The sequence below is a fragment of the Ahaetulla prasina genome, chromosome 6 (genome assembly GCF_028640845.1).
Source record: "Ahaetulla prasina isolate Xishuangbanna chromosome 6, ASM2864084v1, whole genome shotgun sequence".
In the NCBI taxonomy this organism is placed as follows: Eukaryota; Metazoa; Chordata; class Lepidosauria; order Squamata; family Colubridae; genus Ahaetulla; species Ahaetulla prasina.
This window is the reverse complement of record NC_080544.1, coordinates 65,491,946-65,510,069: the sequence shown is the minus strand read 5'-3', so window position 1 is coordinate 65,510,069 and position 18,124 is coordinate 65,491,946. Positions and strand designations below refer to the sequence as shown.

At 38.6% G+C, this 18,124-nt stretch overlaps 1 protein-coding gene across 1 annotated transcript in view; it reads left to right on the top strand.

Annotated features, from left to right (window-relative positions):
- Positions 1–3,602: 3,602 nt before the first annotated feature.
- KIF1A (kinesin family member 1A) overlaps positions 3,603–18,124 on the top strand; it is a 109,367-nt gene continuing 94,845 nt past the window's right edge. Inside the window, exon 1 of the mRNA XM_058187548.1 lies at positions 3,603–3,719. The gene's annotated coding sequence lies outside the window, so the exon portion shown is untranslated. The remainder of the gene's footprint in view (positions 3,720–18,124) is intronic.

The window sequence follows — 18,124 nt, the reverse complement described above, 5'->3', positions numbered from 1 at the left end:
ATTATAAGCCATCCAGAGTTATCCTGTGGTAAGTTGAATCGCCAATAAATTTTAAAAGTAAAAGAAGTAAAAGAAAAGAAAAGATCTGGGTTTGATATAAGATGGAGATACAAAATTGGGGCTGTGATGCTACTCCTGCTGTAAACAATAATTTATAAACTATAGTGGCTCAGTATAATTTTGAAAGTGGGCCAAAACCAAACCAATAATGATGGCTAAGAGAAATGTATGAGTTTAGCCTGTGTACACTGGAAAACTGAGCATGAGAAGAAGTAATCAGGCAAATTCAGCTGCTTGTTAGAAAAACCAGAACATCATCTCTATCTGCTCACTTCCTTATTCATTGGTTGGTATGGGCCAAATCAGTGGTGGGATTCAAATAATTTAACAACGGGTTCTCTGCCCTAATGATTTCTTCCCACAATCAGTTCACCAAACTGCTCATAAAGTTAACAATTGGTTCTCCCGAAGTGGTGCGAACTGGCTGAATCCCACCACTGGGCCAACTGGACTCCAAACTCATCACTACCCCATTCAGCGACAGAGAGGGCAGATGAGAGAAAGGCAAGATCGGTAGTCTGTGATGGATCTTTATGCTGTTTAAGTCTTTCTAAGTAATCAATTATAATTGATTAAGGGTTTCCCACAATGGGGTTCAGTTCCAACCTCAGTTTCTTGACCAATATGGACAGACTAGGAGCATTGGGATTGGCTCTGAGGGCTCTGTCCCTCAGCAAAGGTCATGAGACATATTGTGTACATTTAATTACTGTTACATAGCATTTTTCCCTGTAACGCAATAGTCTTTAGCTGTCCACTGATTCCACTGAATATTGCCAATGCCCTGAGAAAGTGAGCTACAATCACAAAAATGTTTGACAAGATGAGTTAAAGACCGGCCAGTTGTGTTTGCCCAACTCTCTAACCCTGGTTATTGTGAATACAACTTTTCATGAGATGACAGGGTGCGCTAGAATGTAGTTATGGTCAAGATTCAATGTACTATATTCTGGAAAATTATTTTTAATCTAATTAGATTTAATAATTAGATTATTAAAATTAGAATGTTACATTGCACAACAGAACACAAAGATTTAGGTGTGCTCATAGCAGATAACTGCAAAATGAGCAAATAGTGTGGCCAGGCAGCTGTGAAGGCAAACAGAATTCTGGGATACATCATTAGAGGGATCACCAGCAGGAAAAAGGAGGGTCTAGTCCACTGGTGAACCTTTTACTCACTGTGTGCCAAACAGGTACGTGCTTTGTGCACTTTGTGCGCTTTGTGCGCTTTGCATGCTTTGCACGCTTGTGTGCTATTTGTGCTAATGCATGGCTCCTCCCCATGCGCTGCACGCACAACTAAACCATCTGCACATACACACAGCTTTTGCATAGCTCCCCCTGTGTGCTGCACACACAATCATGCCATCTGCGCATGCACATGCTCAATGCACGTGCACAAATGCCACCTACGCATGCACACACTGCATGCAAATTCTCACGCATGCGCAAACACACATGCATGCGCAGGAGAGCTCTGGAGACCAGCTGGGTCCCCTGAATTGTGCGCATGCGCCTCAGAGGCCTGAACACCAGCTGGGGCATGTGCAGCTGCAGATGAGTTGGGCGATAGCTTGCGTGCCCGAAAAGATGGCTCTGTGTGTCACTTCGGGCACATGTGCCATAGGTTCGCCATCATGGGCCTAGTCTCTCTATACCGTGGTGGGATTCAAATAATTTAACAACCGGTTCTCTGCCCTAGTGATTTCTTCCAACAACCAGTTCACCAAACTGCTCAGAAAATTAACAACCAGTTCTCCCGAAGTGGTGCGAACTGGCTGAATCCCACCACTGTCTCTATATAGGCTTCAATCTGGTTCCATTTGGAATACTGTATTCAGTTTTGGAGACCTCACTTTAAAAAAGATATTGAAAAGATTGAGCGAGTTCAGAGATGGACAACAAAAATGGTACAAGGTCTGAGCAACAAAACATACCAGGAGAGATTGGAGAAATTGAATATACCGCCTGGAGAACAGAAGGGATGAGAGAGGGGATGAATCTTTATATTAACAGTATGAATAAAGTTATAGAAGGCAGTGTTTTCAATATTAAGCAAAAATCAAGACCACGGGTTATAATCTCAAATAGAAAGAAAGGAAATTCAAAAGTAATGTTAGAAAGTATTACTTCACAGAAGAGTAGTGGAAGCTTGGAAACAATTTCCAATCGAGGTAATGGATCAGTCATCAGTAACTGAGTTTAAATATACTTGGGATAAACAGATATCCATCATCCAACAAAAAAACAAAAAACAAAAAAAAAAACCTCAAAGAGTAGACTCAATGGATTACTAGGTCTTTTTCTACTATCAATTTTCTATGTTTCTGTGAAAATGAGACCAATACATTTAAGCATGTTTTGGTAATTCCAGTAAAGGGTGGAAACTACCATTGCCTTGGACATTAACATATTTCTGTCAACCCAAAAAAGTCAAACTCAGAGATGGGGCAGACAAGAAAGTTCCAGGGGTTTCTTGCTCAGGTGGTCCTTTTCTGTATTATGTTGGAGAAAGATCGCTAGTGACAGGGTTCATATAAATCAGGATAACTAATACCTGTGTCATACACATAATTTTTGTGTTCATGTATCTACCTACTTTGTTGAAATAATGATATGATATGAAATAATCATATGATGCCTGAAGGTTAAATTCCCCAGCCCATTTTAACTTAGCCTGGAACTTTGGAAGCATTCCTTTCAGATGGAAATGTAGATTGCTGATTTTGAGATTATCGGTTTTCTTTAACAAATTGCTTTTTTGTCAAGATGGACTTGACATTGTTAGATACTGACACGATTAACCTTCAGTGGTTTTGCCAAGAGAGAGAGGAAGGGAGAGGGAGGGAGGGAGGGAGGGAGGGAGAGGGAGAGAGAGAAAAACTTAGAATTTAACACCCCCCCACCTTGAATTCTACCTTCAGAAATAAACTATACAGAACTGAATATATAATTCAATGCTACATTCAGAATAAGAGTTTACACAAAAGTAGATTTCTGGAAGATTCAGTACAACAATCTGACGGCCTCCAAACATGACTATAATAGACAATTATGACAAGATGCAGCCTGTGAGTGTTTAAGGGTGATGTGGGGTGTACTTTGAACTTTCAAGCATCATAAACATTTTGGTGTGGTCTTTGCTAAGACAAGGCAAGAGCTGGGAATGACTCAGATACCTCCTGGGTCTACGGAGAATGCAAGAGCAGGGAAGATGTGATGGACTTTGAACAGATTTCCCGAATGCTTTGGGTAGTAGGGTACATTTGTATCCTACCGAGGGCGGAGAAAGGGTCGCTTCCCACTCCCATCTCACTTTGCACGGCTTCTCCCCTGGGACCACACGACGCAGTTCTGCAGCAAGGGGGCCGCCCTAACCTAAGCCAAGCTCCTCCTCCTGTTGGCTGCGGTCAACAGGCTGTTCTGCTCGTTGAGCCAATCAAACGGCGGGCAGGGCTAGTGGGCGGGGCGCTCGGTGAACCTGCAGGAGTCGCGCATCTCCAGAGAGCGCAGCATCAGTACCACAAGCCAGAGAAGACCGTCGTGAGACGCCCCTCAGGTCTGCTAGCCGGTGGGAACCATAGCCGGAGCTTTGCCAATGGTAGTGCCGGCCCCAGCCTCTCCCCGTCGAGAGCGGATTGCAGAAAGCCTTTGAGGTAAGCCGCAGCCCTTCCATTGTCCCGTAGGATCTCTGAGCTACCGCCTTCCTCTTTTGCAATGCTGGCTCCTGGGGGATCTGAGCGGCGTGGGTGGGGGCGGCCCCGGAGCCGCGAATCTTAGGCGTTCTGCAGTGAATGCAGCGTCTAGTGGCGCATCGCTCTTCCTCGCCCGCTGGCTGGGTTTCAAGGAAAGACAATGGAATGGAGCGCGTTCCCGGAGGATGCCTCTTTGAATTCATTGAGGTTGAGAAATAGGGGTGTGTATGTATGCTTGTCTAGTCATGGAGCTCTGCACCTAGCCGCTGTTTCCAGGAGGTATTAAAAGGCAACACAATGCCGTATGTTTTTTATTCCCCCCCCCCCCCACATTTGAAGCACAGCATTCGGGTTTGGGCGGCCATGTGTGTATGAGTGATGTCATGGCAGATAAGGGCAGCAGAAAAAAGACATTATAATGGAAAATGGTGGGGTACTAGCTCTTAGCAAAAGAGATTGTTTGCGGGCCAAGTAGTAGTCAGATGCCAAGACTGATCTCCTTGCCTTGGGCTGTATTTTTTTATTGGAGAAGCAAAACATCCAGTTATAAGGCCTTTGGCGTCCTGTGCTCTTTCATCATTCGTCATTCTTCTTGATCCATCAGAAGGAGGGAGACACCCTTTCTCTTTGGGCAGGTCCTAGGCTTTTGCTCTTCGGAGATACTCTTATTATTAGTAGCAGATTATTTCTAAGGTGAGCTTCTAAAATACATCCAGCCTGGGAAAAATATTGGTAATAAATACCACCCCACCCCACATGCCCTGCACCAGTGGCTGTGACTTAAGGCCATAAAGAGAATGCAGAGTCATGAGGACAGGGCAAGAATCTGCCAGTCCATGAAATGCATATCTGAACTGCATTAATCGCCATAATTAACTTAATTCCCCGGCTGGACCTAAGCACACTTTTTATTGAAAAAGGATGGTTGGGGGGGGGGACATTCAAAATGTCTGCTCTGTAGATAACAGATTAGTTTCATTCATAATCTGTTTATGGAAAAGCCAGTTATTTATAATATTATTTTCTTTATGGATCTTCTACAAAAATTTTCCAAGGCATTTTAGAGGAAAATAGTAAAATATGTAAATCATTTAAAGATGCTATATTATAAGATTATACTGAAGCGGTTCTAATAGTAGTTGACTAAAACTGAGTGCTTTGTCATCTGACACAGCTGAGGAAGGGAAAAAGTCTTCAGAACCTTTTTTTTAAAAAGAGGTTTGGTGTAAGCGAAGGACCGGGTGGTATATCATGTCAGCCATTTTACATGAATTAGAGAGCCTGCACTGCTGTAGCAACAGAATCAACACTGGATTAAATGCTGGTATTACAGCACTACAGGGTCCTATTATATCTTCTTAGTAAGTGTTTATTCTATGCAACATGAAAACTATGCTCATCTTCTTTCTTAAAGAAAAATATCTGGTGGCATTGAAAATAACTTTTAAGAAGCCTTACATGTAAACAATACACACACACACACACACACACTGATGTAAGTTGGTTGAATTTGGAAGTTTCTAAGGCAAATGGGAATAAATTTAAACTATAAGCATTTGTACTATGATCAGATACATCACCTAGTTTATACATTGTAGATAATACATCCATTGTCTAATAGTTCCAGAGAATGGAAAACTTGATAAGAAAATGGAAATGTTGCTTCTAAGAAGAACTATTGCATCTTTCACAATAATTTTGGAATATTCTAGGCATACGATACATAGCAGAGGTGATATTTCTGGAAGGACAAATGTAGGGGGTGTTTAAAGGTCTCATAAGAAGTGATACAAGGCCATTTTAGGAACAGCTTGATTGCAGACATATGGCTGAATATATTGACTTGAACTAGTGTGCTGGGACTTGAGTAACACATGCTTTTCCTTCTTTGAAGTAGAGTACAATTGGTTTTGGCAATATGAAGAAAGGGAATGCTTTATACTCCAGAGATTATAAATAGTTAGAAATAGAAATACAGGCAGAAGTAAGTACAATAGTTTTCTAAATTAATATGTGCATGCTATAGTTCCTGAACTGGGCAGACATTTGCTAACAGTATCTTCAGCATTGTGGATCTTCTGTAAGTGCTTATGATACCTTTTGGGTGATTAATGACTGTCTGCTTTTCTCACTATCAGGAAAAAGGAAGGTCAGTTTAGGGTTGACCTAATGCAGTAAATTGAGCAAAAGAGTATATTTCACTCTGAATCTTACATAAGACAGATAATCACTACGTAGAATGCGATTCTATAATTTCTCTATTTTTGTCTCAATTTTTATTTTGCTTCACCTTTTAATGCCATTGAAATAGTGACCATATTATTTATTTTATTTTGCAGCACAAACTTTGAGTCTTCTAAAAGATGCAAGTGAGAGTTTATCCACGATAGCCATTTGACAAGGTTACATTCTAGCCATACAATATTTTATCTTATTATTAATGAAACTGCCAGTCTAAGACATAATGAAAAGAAGTTAATTCAGGTTTTTAATTATCAGAAATTCAAATAATGTAAATTTCCATTTACAATGAAAATAAAGAGATATAGGTCAAGTATAGTAGTTTACACATTCTCAGTGTTTTCTCTTCTACATCCATTTTAGCTGAGTGGGACTAGAATTATTGATAAGCTATTAGGTTAAGGTTAAATTCAACTAGTTAATGCATCTTCAGCTAACTGCACTCTGAACAGGAAAAGTACTATGTTTGGCAGCATTTCCAGATCTCAGTCCTATAGCTATATTATATTTTCTTTTTATTGTATTAATTTGTGACCACATTGTAGAAAATCAAAAACTCTTACCTTTCAAATATTTAAACTATATTCATAGATATTGTCTCTCTACATGTATTCATTATATAAATTTGATCCATAAATATAATCTACAGTTCATATTAGAGAACCAGTGGAAATTATCCTGAGTCATATTATTGGTCCATTTAGGCTAGTATTAGATAGTTTGACTAGTATTAGATGTTCCTGGGAATGCTTGAGAATTAGCTTCAGATATTATATATGTAAAGCATGTAGTCTGCTGTTAAGCTAAGGCTGCTTCCCCTACTTTTAATTATTTATGGCATAAAAATGACCTGGATAAAAAACAAATTACAATCTGAACTCATCAATAGAGTGAATTGGCTGCAAAAAAGGTAGGTGCTATGTTGAACAAAGGAATTAGCTGTACAGGTCAGCAAAGATTTGTCTCAGCTAAAATGGTATGTCCAGCTTCTGATAACTTTTGTATGTAGAGCAAACAAACTGGCAATATTTCAAAGGAGAAGGGGAACAAATTTTTCAATTTTTGAATATTTAAAAGAGTATCATTAAGATGTATAGGAATAACAGTGCAATCATGTGTGTAAAAACATTACATGTAAAACTGTATGAGAGGAATCAAAAACATAGCGACTAAAAATAATTGGGCAGTGGAAAAATGATCAAAATAAATTAGGATGTTTCCTCCTGAGATTTTAATTAGGCTGGAAATACCATCTGCTGAAAATAGTTGGAAACTATTCATTCAATTATTGGGAAATTGGAGTATCATCTGAGTCATTCAAATTAATAATATATATAAATACTAGGTGGGAGAGTAGCTATTAAATTAGTCTTCCTGCTGCATAGCAACATGTGAAATTTCTGGACTCTGTGCCTGGGATAGTGGTGGGAGTTTCCCAGGCTTGTAGTAGTAGGGGATTTTAACCTGCTTTCTCTGGTGGTAGAGTCTGAAATAGCTTAAGAGTTCATGGGCACTACGACAGCCATGGAGCTTATCTGGGTAACCAAGGATCTGACACATAACAAAAATCATATGCTGGATTGTTTTTTCCTGTTGGGGCAGTGGCAGTATAATCTGGAATTGGGGGAACTACTTTACTCTCTGGTTGCCCTGCAGTTCATTGGCCATATGGAAGCTGGACATATTTGATTAGTTTTCTGTACGTGATTAATGGGCCCCAATTGGGTCTAGAGAGAAGCTGAGGTTCTTTCCAAAGGTCTGATTCACAGTCCAAACAAAGTCTTGCTTTCTGTCTGGAATGGGGAGGCACTGGAGACCTTGGATGGATTGTGCCTATACAGCCACTGCTCCATGAAGTTCTCTTGGTTTACAGAGGAATAGGAGATGAAATGGGAGAAGAAATGCCTTAGCATGCCATGACAGCAAGGGCAGTGAAATGTCCATATTTCCCCACACTTACTATGTCCATGGATAACTGTCCAGTAGCCTTGTTCAAGTTAATATGGACCCTCCTGGAAAGGTCTGATTTGGAGACCTTGTAGATCTTTATCTACAAGATTGCTATGAAGAATATGCTAGTCATCTGTTAGATAAAGTTGTTTGGATTTATTCCAAGCTGGACTATAGTCTTCAGTAGGTCTTCTGGAGGTTTCTGAGGCTGAACCTGTTAGTCCTTTGGAAGTAAATCAGATTCTCAGAATTGTAAGTTTGGCCACCTGTATATTAAACCTCTGTCTGCTAAGGCACCCAAGAGGTGGCACATTGTTGGGTTTGGTGGTGGTTAATTCTTCTTTGAGAGAGGAGGTGGTCCCACAATCAATTAAGGAAATGATGGTGCTCCCCCTCCTCAAGAAGCCATTGACAGAACCACTCATACTGACATTTATCATTTACTTTCCAGAGTAAGTGGATCATCTATATTTCTAGAGAAGGTGGTCATGAAGCATTTTAGAGCATGCTGAAAGAAGTGTATTATCTGGACCTCTTTCAGTCAGATTTCAGACCTGACTATGGGACTGAAACAGCATTGATTAAAAACTCTGATGGAAGTGAGGTGTGGGTGGTACAGTACATCCATCTTGGCTCTGTTTGACCTCTCAGCAGCAATCATGATATTCTTCTCAAAAAACTTTGGGATTAAGAGTGGGCAACACTGTGTTGTGTTGTTTCTCTTCATTCCACCAAATCCAATTCCAGTTTGCATTGTTGACAGTGAGAGATGTAGCCTGCAGTCCCTGCTTTTCAGGTACTTCAGGGCTCAACACTATCTAAATTCCTGTTTAAAATCTACTTGAAACCACTGAGTGAAGTCATTTGCCTGTATGCGGATGATATCCATCTTTTACCCTGGGATGTGGAGATTGTCTTAGTGTCTGGAGATTGTAAGTTTTGGATGGGTAAGAACTGGCTTCAGCTTAATATAGCAAAACGGATTGGCTCTGGGTTTTAGAACCAGATTGGTTTTTCTCTCCCCAGATTGGGAAAGTGGCAAGGTGGTTCTGGGAACTTTCGGTGGCTTTTTCCAGGAGTAGATTGGGCACTATCCCAATCAGAATTGGTGTGCAGTTTTGGGGTGGTGGTAATAAACAGATGGTAGCTATGGCTAGGATGACATTTTGCACAGCTCCATATTTATGCCAATTGTGTTCTTTCTTGGACAAGGAAGCTCTTTTCACGGTCACCCATGTCTTAGTCATTTCCCAATGGTCTGTATGTGAGGTTTGTCCTTGAAAATCATCCAGAGCTACAGCTGGTTTAAAATATTGTGGCAAGGGCACTTTTGACTAGTGGATGCTCGGATGCTTCTGGGTACAATTCAGGGTGCTGGTGGTCAGCTATAAAGCCCTTCATGGCATTGAACTGGGTTATTTCTAGAATCACTTCTCCCTAATTATTTCTATTTATTAAATTCAACAGAACAGGCATGTTATTTGGTGGGACCAGGAAGAGAGCCTTTTCTGTCATTATGCTTGCCCTGTGAACATCATGCACATCCCTCCCTGAGCAGATTGATACTGGCCCTCAAGGCCTTTCACAAAACTTTGAAGGCATGTCTGTGTCCCCAGACTTGGGGGTCAGATAATCATTTAGTTTATGTGAGATCATTCTGTTAATCATGGCTCATTTGGGTTCTTTTATCTTTTTTGACAGTTGTGTATTTTATTTTTAATCTTGTGTTTTTAACTGTTTTTAGCTGCTTAAGAGTCACCATAGAGAAATGAATGGCCATGTGAATATGTAGATAAATAGAAATAAATAAATATCCCAGTGTATCATGTTATGTATATTATGTAGAAACTGCTTTGGTTAGTTTTTGTGGTATCTTAAATTTCAAGACTTAAAATATTTCTTCATTTCAAATAATGTTGCCTTTTGAGTTTGGCTTAGTTTAGTTTAGTTTTTTTACAATGGGAAATTTCCAGATGTGTTGCAGTTTTTAGCATTTCTGGCCAGCAATATTTGGTGGGAGTTGTGATTGGCACTTCTGGAAGAACCCAAGTTGGAAAAACTGCCCAACATTTGTAACCTTTGCTTCACTTAACCATAGCAACTTGGTATATAGACTAAGGAATAAAGTAGCAATGTTGAATGTATTAAAATAAAGAACAATTATGCAGCCAAATATTAGTTAGCTTACAGTATCATACTTCCTCTATAGTTGCACACTGATTTCTTAATGAGCATTGCATTCTTCTTGCATTCTTCTTGCATTCTTTGACAAAATGACAAAATTAGTAGACCAGAGGAATGCTGTTCGATATAATTTACTTGGACTTCAGTAAAGCATTTGATAAAGTAGACCATAACCTACTACTAGATAAAGTAGAAAAATGTGGGCTAGACAGCACCACCACCAGATGGATTCGTAACTGGCTGACCAACCGCACTCAACGTGTAGTCCTCAACGGAACTACATCCACATGGAGGGAAGTATGCAGTGGAGTACCCCAAGGCTCTGTTTTAGGCCCAGTACTCTTCAACGTCTTCATCAACGACTTGGACGATGGGATAGATGGGGAACTCATCAAATTTGCAGATGACACCAAGCTGGCAGGAATAGCCAACACTCCAGAAGATAGGCTAAAGTTACAGAAAGATCTTGACAGACTTGAACATTGGGCGCTATCTAACAAAATGAAATTCAACAGTGAAAAAAGTAAGGTTCTACATTTAGGCAAAAACAAAAAACAAAATGCACAGGTACCGTATATGTGGTACCTTGCTCAATAGTAGTACCTGTGAGAGGGATCTTGGAGTCCTAGTGGATAACCATTTAGATATGAGCCAGCAGTGTGCAGCAGCTGCTAAAAAAGCCAACACAGTTCTGGCTGCATAAACAGAGAGATAGAATCAAGATCACGTGAAGTGTTAGTGCCACTTTATAATGCCTTGGTAAGGCCACACTTGGAATGTTGCATCCAGTTTTGGTCGCCACGATGTAAAAAAGATGTTGAGACTCTAGAAAGAGTGCAGAGAAGAGCAACAAAGATGATTAGGAGATTGGAGGCTAAAACATGAAGAACGGTTGCAAGAACTGGATATGTCTAGTTTAATGAAAAGAAGGACTAGGGGAGACATGATAGCAGTGTTCCAATATCTCAGGGGCTGCCACAGAGAAGTGGGAGTCGGGCTGTTCTCCAAAGCACCTGAGGGTAGAACAAGAAGCAATGGGTGGAAACTGATCAAGGAAAGAAGCAACTTAGAACTAAGGAGAAATTTCCTGACAGTTAGAACAATTAATAAGTGGAACGACTTGCCTGCAGAAGTTGTGAATGCTCCAACACTGGAAATTTTTAAGAAAATGTTGGATAACCATCTGACTGAGATGGTGTAGGGTTTCCTGCCTGGGCAGGGGGTTGGACTAGAAGGCCTCCAAGGTCCCTTCCAACTCTGTTGTTATATTATATTATATTATATTTACTGAATATAGGATGCTATCTCTTTTCTCTTATTTCTGTAAACAAAACAGGAAAAAGACTGAAGAGCTATTGTAAAGCAACAACAATAAGGAATACTTTGGCAGTGGGTGGGGGGAGCAGAAAAGGAGCCAACCCGTCCTTCTTCAGTTATGGCTCTGGCTCCAAGTCACCCACACCGAATCAAGCATCTTCAAAACCTCAGCAGAACTCAACAGTCTACAAAGTTTCATTCACTCTAAAAACTTTCTCGTGAAACAATAGCTTTGTTGATTGGGCAATATAGACAGAAAAGAATAGGTGTAATTCTGATCTGTGTAGATAGTATTCTTTTAACTGGTCTGCTTTTGGTCTGGTTATGTGGTTGGATGTTTTGAGTGGGTAAGATTTTTATTCTTTTTATTTTCTGCTTAGCGAATAGAATGACGTTACTCTGCCCAGTGCAGTGATGTATATTTGTCTTGTGCTCATTGGGCAGCAACTTTGAAAGTGATGTAGCTCAGAACAGAAAGGATCAGTTAACACAAATTCCCTGCAGAAATTGACTGCTTAGTTATGTTGCTGAACTCTGTCTCCCATCATCCTTCATTATAGGCCAGGCCAACTGGGCATTGGAGTTGGAGTTCAACAACCTCAGGAGGGCTACAGTTTAACATTGTTCTCCCATGGTAAAACATTGACATCAACCCAATTCATTTTCCACATTAATTCATTACATCCAATAATGGAAGCATCTTGCCCCAAAATGATTCCAGTTTCAGTATTGGTTTTGCAAGCAAACTAAAGGTACCCAAAATATCGTAGCTGTGCAGTGATCTTGTTCAAGGTTGCAGCTAGATTGGAAAGATAAATCTTTATGCCCCTCCTCAAATACTCTTCTATGTGTTAGAATCCCTTTTAAGAAAACAAAATTAAAAGGTCTGGATGGCATTTGCAGAGGAGAATCATTGGAAATTATGACTTTGTGACAACCTTTCAGGGATACAGAGGATGTTATCATATCCCCCCCCCCCCCGTTCAAATGGCTGAACAATGTCAGCTCCTTAAGTCTCTCTTCATGGGATGAGTCCATCATTCCTAATTATTAGTATTGCCCTTCTCACAATACTTTTCAGTTTGTTTTAATCTTTCTATCTCTTTTCAGGCAAACTTGCATTTGCAGGTATCTAATTAATCTGCCTAAGGCATGTAGATATATAATTATTTTTTATTTTATTGCAACATATTTGGACATAACCACTGTAATGGTTTTTTCCCCATTTTAAACACTGCATGATGTTTAGATGGTGCAGTATAGCCTAAATAATAACTGCATTCTTCAGAGCTTGATCTGCAGCAACCTTAAAAAGTAATTCAATTTTATAGTACAAAGTTAAAACATATTCCTGATCAGAAGTCTATTAATATGTGATCCTTGTTGGTATAGTTGAAACATTAAGCAATATAGCATTTTACTTCTGCAAAAATCTGTTTACTCAAGGCTGATGATTGAAAAGTTAATAATCCACTTGTGCTTAGTCTGGGCAGTTCTATGCTATCTCCATTTCCACTTCATTTCCCATATTCTCCCCAAACAGTTTACAGTATACCTTAATAAGCTTTACTTTTGCCAACCTCAAAATATATAAATTGTGTAGAGAATGCCATGAACCGAACAATGCTCATCCTCCAACTGACCAATAGGAGAGTATAAAAGAATCTAATTCATTTAGACCCTCAAGGTTTTTTCAGTCTTGGAGTAACTCCCTCCCCACCCAAAAAATAAACCCTCAATCACCTCATTCCACACAAATGGGAAACAAAACTATTAGTACCTGCCAATCTCTGTACGTTTGTCTGGCAGTTTGCAAAAATAAAAACCCTGAGAAATTGTTGTACATGGAAACTTCATAGCTACCAACCTATCATTCTTACAGTAAGTTGCCTTATAAAACTTTGATGAGTTGTGAAGATGAAGTATTAGTGTATCAGCAATTTTGCAAGTTGATGCTTTCCCTGATAGATGTTCCATCAAATGAATATTTTGGATGGCAAGGATAGATTTCCAATCCTTCTATGTGAATGTGATCCACATTCTGTAGGGCTTAATTTATGGATGGGCATTTTAAAATAAACCATACTAGACTAATTCAGTACTAAGAACATCACTTTCCATCAGTTTAGTGATGCCTGTAGGGTGGAACAATGGAAGTCTCAAATCACTTCTCACATCTTGGACTCTGCCTCCTACCTCTTGGAATCACAGTAATGACTTCCAGCATCTATCTTCTAGGTAGTAAGTCACCTGGTGGCCTTCCTCACAACTTCAGCAGGTCAGAGAAATTAGAGGTTCCAATCCTTGTGCTACCCTCTTGCAATTACTCTGTAAAAGTGAAAATAAAGTAAAAGTTATAGCACCACCACCTACAGATCATATAATATCTGAGATTTGTAACTAGAGTCATCAGCCTTTCTCCCCTTGAACAATTTTACATGGTATACACAAATAAAACTTTATTTAAAAGACAAGCTTTACATTTTAGAATGTAGGAAATCTGTGTTAAAAAACTCAATTTCTATGCTGTTCTAATTTGAAGAGCTAGCAACTGGAAATTAAAGAAACAAGGAAATGATCCAATGGACCACATAAAAGTAAATATCACAAACCACAAGATGATACTGATCTGCTAGCAATGAAGATAAAATAACAAGTTGCTTGAATATATGATTCACACTGACAGAAAAATACAATATTTTTAAATTATTCAGAGATATAAAAATTACAGCAATAATAAAATAAATATTAAATTTAGTGCAGTTGTATGTACTGTACATATTATTTTTTATCCAGTCCTTTTGGATCAGATTTCAATCCACTTTTCACATTTTAATTTACTTTTTGTTCTGGAAGTTCTAAGATTTAATCTGGGGCTGATTTAATCTTTGTTCTTTTCTGTTCCCAAATCCATTTTTTCTTGTTTTCTGGAGATTTGCTTAAATTTTTCCAAAGGAATAATTAACTTCATCTTTTTAGGAAGAGAGAAGTTGGAGGCAAATGCCTTTTGCTTATACTTGCCCATGTTTTGAGCAAAATGTTGGAGATATATCCTACATTTAGTTCCGGCATTGGGCAGGATTTGATTAGATACCCTAGAAAACCTTCATCTCTTATGATTCTGTGGATCAGGAACAGTATGAAAGCAACCCAAATTTCTAGACAGTTATGATTTCTCCAAAATAGTTGAAAAGGTATTGTATAGTTTATAGCAGTAGATACATATGTTGGCTGATATGAAAGTTAGTCCTTCTACGGTCAAAAATAAACAGCCTGATACTAAATTAGGTTCTTGCCAAAATAAAGAACAGATGGGAATCCTGCCTAAAAGACATTTGTTGATGGACTTTTAAGCACAGGAGAAAGAAGTGCAGCAAATTGGAACACCAAGTATTATAAATACTTGCGGAGTTGCAGTAGCTGTAATTCTTTTGTAATGGCTTCACTGTTTTACTACAATAAATCTACTTTTCTGAATGTTCATGACCTAGGTAATATATTATTGCAATGCTTTGCCTTGACAGCCAGGAGAAGCATGACAGCTGTGTCTTGACTGTAATGTTATTTTATATTACCTACATTCTTTCTTGTCCTAATTTGGCTGAATGCTGAATAGCAATACAAGTTCCACGCAGTTTCTGTTAAGCACATTAATCCATCAACCAGTGGGAATTTCATAGTATGGGTATCTATATTCAGATTATTTTCACACTCTGTTCAGATCACAGTAATAATTTTAAGCATGTATGCAAGTGTTCTTGTGAAAAAAAATATTTTATATTCGAGAGTGCTAGAAATGCTAGAAATATATAGGGTTTTCACCTTGCTGAGTTGTCTACTTTAATACCAAAGTACAATTTTTTAAAACAATGAAAATTGCTACTGTTCACAATGAAATTGGTAAGCACCGGATTTATGATTACAACTATGATTACAACTATGGGGCATTAATGCACAAATAAATGTCAGGTTGCCAATTTATAATGCTTTATAAATAATGCTCATTTGCAGATATGTATACACAGAGGAAATTCTTCTTGCACTGTGATTTAAAAAGTAAGAAGTTGTAAGGAACTATACAGAACTACCATCAGGGTGGATTTGATTTAAATCCCAATTTAAATCGTGATTTAAATCACCAGTAAAAAGGCTTGATTTAAATCATGTTTTTTAAAGAGCAACTGTCATCTCTGTCCCGCAGCGGCTTCTCTGACCTGCTGTTGACTCACCAACAGTCCCATTCACTTTAATGGGATGTCTGGTGATGCGGCAGTGACATAACAAGGTAAGGGACGTGGCAGGCAGCAGGTAAGTGGATACCAGCTAACAGGAGCTGCCATGATGGATCTGAAATTTAATATTATATTTATAAGCTGCTTAAAAGGTTTCACTTCCATTTTTACTGCTTGCCCTTCCTCCTCACACTTAGAGCCTGGCGGTACAGATGCATTTCTCTTCAAACAATTATACAGTTTGTAGTGTACATAGATTTGCAAAACAATGGGATAAAGGAATATTCCTGAACTTTGTTTTATGATTTATCTCATGGTTACTGTGAAATTGTGTGAATGCATCAATGCAGTGCATGTTATCTCAGCTTGCAGAGCTTGGATTCATTGAATGAGTTTACAAAAAATGTAAATATTGTAGAATGTACAGCCTCATGCTACATAACTAAGCTCCATTTCATGCTGAATAAACTAAATTATTAATGTATCTTAAATAGTAAACTATCTTTAGATAGATTTTTACTCCAAAAGCATTTTATTAAAATAAATTTGATAAAAATAAAAAAATCCGATTTAAATTTTAAAAAATCCAATTTTTTAATTTTTTTTAAAAAAAATCATCGATTTTTATCCACCCTGACTACCATAGTTTCAAATGAAGTTTCCGTATGTGAAGAATCTGAAATATAGATATTAATGTTCTAAAAAGCATTGACCCAAATGGGTGTTCAGGAAGGGATGGTGAATGGACAGGAGTAAAAAACAACAACTCATCCTTCCAAAATAATGGAAATGAAGTGCTGTGGATTCCTGAATCTTCCGAGACCTGCACTTATGTTCTCAGTCCTCATGACTAAACATATTAATCTTCCTAAGAAAAAAAATGGTTGAAAAGATGATACAATGTGCCTAGTGACTAAAGGATGATGACAGTATCTGGTAATGGTCCATTAATATTATAAGGTCTGCCTGGAAGCAGCCATTGATTCTGTGGCACAGATAACTTGGCTGTTCCCTATGGAGTCTTCCTTTTTCTCCTCTTAAACTTCCTAGCTTCCACAGAAGATGCTGGATGTGGCTAAACTGAGTGCTTCACTTAGCTCACTTAATTATTCATATTGAAAACAAGTCTGGAGGTGGGCCTTGGAGGCTTAGCTCAGTTATTCAGATATGCAGGGAAGGTAGGCTTTCTTTGATTTTATGCCAGCTTTTTGTAAAAGGCATCAAAAATATAAGAGGGGAAAAAAAAGACGTTTGAATGTTCTGGTCTTCCTTTTGAGCAGTCTTATATAATTCTGGAATGTTATGACATCTCCCTGCCCAACATTAGGGAGAATTCAAGTTTGCATTTTTAAAAACTAAATAATTATCAGAAAGATGGGCAGAATTGGTTATTGTTCCTTATAGAAAGAGAATATCCACATAGACTCTGTTCCTCAAAAGAAAAATACATGACAGAAACACTTTTTGCCTTCTTGTTTGCATAGCTTCAGAAGACGTAAAGCAATTGCTGCTGTTTTCCAATGATGTCTTTGTCAACAACCTTTGTGCTTTGTTCAAGCAGCTGTCAGACCAACTTTTTTGGAGCCCCTAAAGCTGTTCAGCCTGTCATTTATTGTTGTTCTCTCCCCCCCCCCCCGTCCCTCCCCATTCACTCTCTGGCCAGTTGCTGGTCCATGGCTAGTCAAAAAATATGGAGGTTCTCTCTAGAAAGCTGGGTCATGAGGGCATTGCAAGGTAACTAGTACCACAGAGGCTCTTATTAAATATTCCCTACTAAAGTAACATGCTGCAATATGATTCATCAGTTTTGTTATGGACATTTTGCTTTTCGACTGCCAGAATGTAATGTAATGTATCCTACATTACAAAGTGCATTGGTAATAGATTTCATTAGTTCTCATACTTTAGGAAATTCTAATGTTCTCCACCTATATTGAGACTGCAACTCAGAATTCCAACCAAAAAGGGTTAGAAAAGGGTCAGATTGGTTAACAATCCTAGCAACTGCACTCACACCTTTGGAAGGCACTAGGGAAGGCATAAATATATGAATCTTTCATATATTTAATATATGAGAACACAAAGGGGGACCTCCCACACATACAGTAGCACTGGTAGTTTTGCAGAGATTCTGGAAACATTTCAGGAAGTTTTGAATAGGCAGATATTTGAAGACAATTTATTACTAATTGGCAGGCAAATATATATATATATTGTTAATGATTTCACTAAAGTTTTAAATTTTAATGAGGGTATTGACCATAGTTTATTGAGTAAACCACCATTGGCTGTATTCATGCAACACTGGGTGTCTTTGGGCCAGTCAGTCTCTCTCTGCCCAGATTGTTGTTGTGGGTAAAATAGGAGGAGGAAGGTATGTTGGATATATCAAGCTATTCTCCAAAGCACCTGACGGAAAGACAAATGGGTGGAAACTAAAAA